General features: G+C 41.1%; 1 protein-coding gene across 5 annotated transcripts in view; it reads right to left on the bottom strand.

Annotated features, from left to right (window-relative positions):
* Positions 1 to 3,432, bottom strand: part of RAB1A (RAB1A, member RAS oncogene family) — a 66,164-nt gene that overhangs the window by 15,121 nt on the left and 47,611 nt on the right. The window lies entirely within an intron of this gene.

Here is a 3,432-nt window from a genome sequence, read left to right as displayed (position 1 = left end):
GGAGGTTGCAGTGAGCCACGATCGTGCCACTGTACTCCAGCCTGGACGACAGAACTAGACTCCATCTCACAAAAAAAAAAAAGAAAGAAAGAAATACTGAATTCTTATAAATCCCTAAATGACCTTAACTCCCATGCCTCTGAGCCGTTACTACTGCTTCTGCCCAAAAGCCTCAGTTATCTCTTTCTACATAACCCTACTTACTCCCCAGCACCAAGGTCATATGGCATTTATTCATCTGATTTTGAGCTCAGCCAATACTGACTGCCCAATTTCTTCAACTCCTCAGCCAATAGATTCTTCCCTCTGTGCCCCCAAAACTTATTGCACATTTCTTTACTATAGTCCTCACCACAACTGTCTCTATTAATATTCTGAGGATATAGGGATCAGCATTTAAAAAATACTTTCCAAGTATCCTACTATGTAGGCAGTACCGGAAAACCTCTGACTTCAAGCAATGGGCATCCCAGACAGGGTTTTCCTTGAAGCACAAACACCTCAGGCTACAGCTAGATTCTTCCCACCTACTGAGTGTTGCTTAAGAATTATTCTTAATTTCAATATTTGCCAATTTAATAAAAATTAAATGATACCTAATTTTAACTTAAAGTCCTTTACTTACAAACAAAGTTGAGCTTTTCTTTTCATGTTTATTGGCAATTTGTATTACTTCTTTTTTTTTTTTGAGACAGTTTCGCTCTTGTTGCCCAGGTTGGAGTGCAATGGTGCAATCTCAGCTCACCACAACCTCCGCCTCCTGGGTTCAAGCAATTCTCCTGCCTCAGCCTCCAGAGTAGCTGGGATTACAGGTATACGCCACCACACCCAGCCAATTTTGTATTTTTAGTAGACACGGGGTTTCTCCATGTTGGTCAGGCTGGTCTCGAACTCCTGACCTCAGGTGATCCACCAGCCTCAGCCTCCCAAAATGCTGGGATTACAGGCATGAGCCACCGCACCCAACTGGCAATTTGTATTACTTCTTTTTTCAACTGACTGCTGATGTATTTGCCACTACTTCCATTAGGACAAATATTCTTTTCTTATTGATGTGCAAATGTGCTTTACATATTGAGAATACAATCTTCATATATATTTACTTGCTAGTGCCATCAGTTTTCTAACATTTTTGTGCCCACGACAAATTAATTTTAATACAATCAAATGTAGCAGTGATTTCTTTCTTTGATTTTTTCTTATTTTAGAAAATACCTTTACACACCAAGATTAAAGAGCCACCTATGTTTTATTCTAGTACTTCATGGTTTTATTTTTAACTGTTTTATAAAAAGAATTAATAACCTTCATTAATATCGGCACTCATCAGAAAAGTCGTATGTATTTAGGATACTGTCAAGCGGTAAACTGTAAGTTTTTTCAAATTCTAATTTTCCATTGTAAACTTAAATTTTATTTCAGCCAACAAATGCTTGCAGCTACTTCCCTTGAAATGACTATCACAGTTCATCTGAGAAAATATGTCAAATAGCCAATTCTGTACAATTCTAATCTGTCTGTTAGCTGTTCTTTCAAGTTAAAAATAAAAAAAGGTCGGGCATGGTGGCTCACGCCTGTAATCCCAGCACTTTGGGAGGCTGAGGCAGTCGGATCACCTGAGGCCAGGAGTTCGATATCAGCCTGGCCAACATGGTAAAACCCCATCTCTACTAAAAATACAAAAACTAGCTGGCCTTGGTGCCTATAATCCCAGCTGCCTGGGAGGCTGAGGCAGAAGAACTGCTTGAACCCGGAAGGCGGAGAGGAGCGCCATTGCACTCCAGCCTGGGCAACAAAGCAATATTCCATCTCAAAAAAAAAAAAAAAAATGGTGTTCCATGGAAAAAAATAAGTTAGCTCAGCTTACAACTCAAAAAACTATAAATGCTTTTCTTTTTTCCAAAATAACCAACACACTAGCCAGTATGCAGTAAGAAGTGCTTTCTCCAGCACTTTGGGAGACTGAGACATGTGGATCGCTTGAGCTCAGAAGTTTGAGACCAGCCTGGGCAACAAAGTGAGACTCTGTCGCTACAAAAAATACAAAAATTAGCTAGGCATGATGGCGCATGCCTGTGGTCCCAGCCACTTGGGAGGCTGAGGTAGGAGAATGGTTTAAGCCTGGGAGCCAGAGACCATGCCACTGTACTCTTGCCTTGGCGACAGAGTCAGACTCTGTCTCAAAAAAAAAAAAAAAAATGTTTTATGTGAACTTCCCATTTCTTCACAAATATTTTTAAAGGAATACTCATGGATCAACATTTTTCAAAAATTAATAATTTTAACTGTTTTGTCAAGGACATTCTTCAATAAAAATGGCAGGGTTTGTTGTTGTTCCTGTGAGTGCACAGAGGTAAAGAATGCCATCACTATGAGTACAATCTGGAGCTTAGCACTGCCTTGATGTGTACCAAGCCACCAGCAATTTTACCCACATTGCTTTTGTACTACCACAGCCACTGTCATCACTGAAAAAGGCAAACATCTTTTATTTTAGTATTATTACCAAGTAAATATTTCCTTACAAATACTAATGTCTTAGTATTAGGATATTTTGACCTCATGGGCTACCGGAGAGGGTCTTGGTAACCCCCAGGAGTCTTTGGTCCATGCTCTGAGAAACAGTGATCTAGACAGTAAGAAGGGAAACGTGCTAATTTATATATACACACACACACATATATATATGTTTGTTTTGTTTTGTTTTGTTTTGAGAGTCTCGCTCTGTTGCCGAGCTGGAGTGCAGCGGCGCAATCTCGGCTCACTGCAACCTCTGCCTCCTGGGTTCAAGTGATTCTCCTGCCTCAGCCTCCCAAGTAGCTGGGACTACAGGCATGTGCCCCCATGCCCAGCTAATTTTTCGTATTTTTAGTAGAGACGGGGTTTCACACCATGTTGGCCAGGATGGTCTCGATCTCTTGACCTTGTGATCTGCCCATCTCGGCCTCCCAAAGTGCTGGGATTATAGGCGTGAGCCACCACGCCTGCCCAGGAAACATGCTAAATGTAAAGGTAGTTGATAAAGACTATGAAGGACACTGTGAATTCTGCTAAGTCTGAAGTCCTTTATCTGTCAGCTTCAGCATTTAGAACATTTAGAACTATGCCACTGGCCAACAAAGTTTGTCCAGGACTCTACTTTTTAACTTTTTTTTTTTTTTTTGAGAGATAGAGTTGTGCTATGTTGCCCAGGTTGGTCTCAAACTCCTGGCCTCAAGTGATCCTTCCACCCCCAGCATCCTGAGTAGCTGAGATTGCAGGTATGAGCCACTGCACCACCTGGCTCTGCGTTTTCTTTTTATTCTACCAAAGTTTAACTTTAAGATTTATTTTCATCAAGTCACTTTCTTTTTTTTTTTTTTTTTGAGGCGGAGTCTCGCTGTGTTGCCCGGACTGGAGTGCAGTGGCCGGATCTCAGCTCACTGCAAGCTC

The sequence above is a fragment of the Colobus angolensis genome, unplaced genomic scaffold (assembly GCF_000951035.1).
Source record: "Colobus angolensis palliatus isolate OR3802 unplaced genomic scaffold, Cang.pa_1.0 Scaffold24, whole genome shotgun sequence".
Taxonomy (NCBI): domain Eukaryota; kingdom Metazoa; phylum Chordata; class Mammalia; order Primates; family Cercopithecidae; genus Colobus; species Colobus angolensis.
Note: the sequence above shows the minus strand (reverse complement) of the source record. Positions and strands in the feature narration are given on the sequence as shown.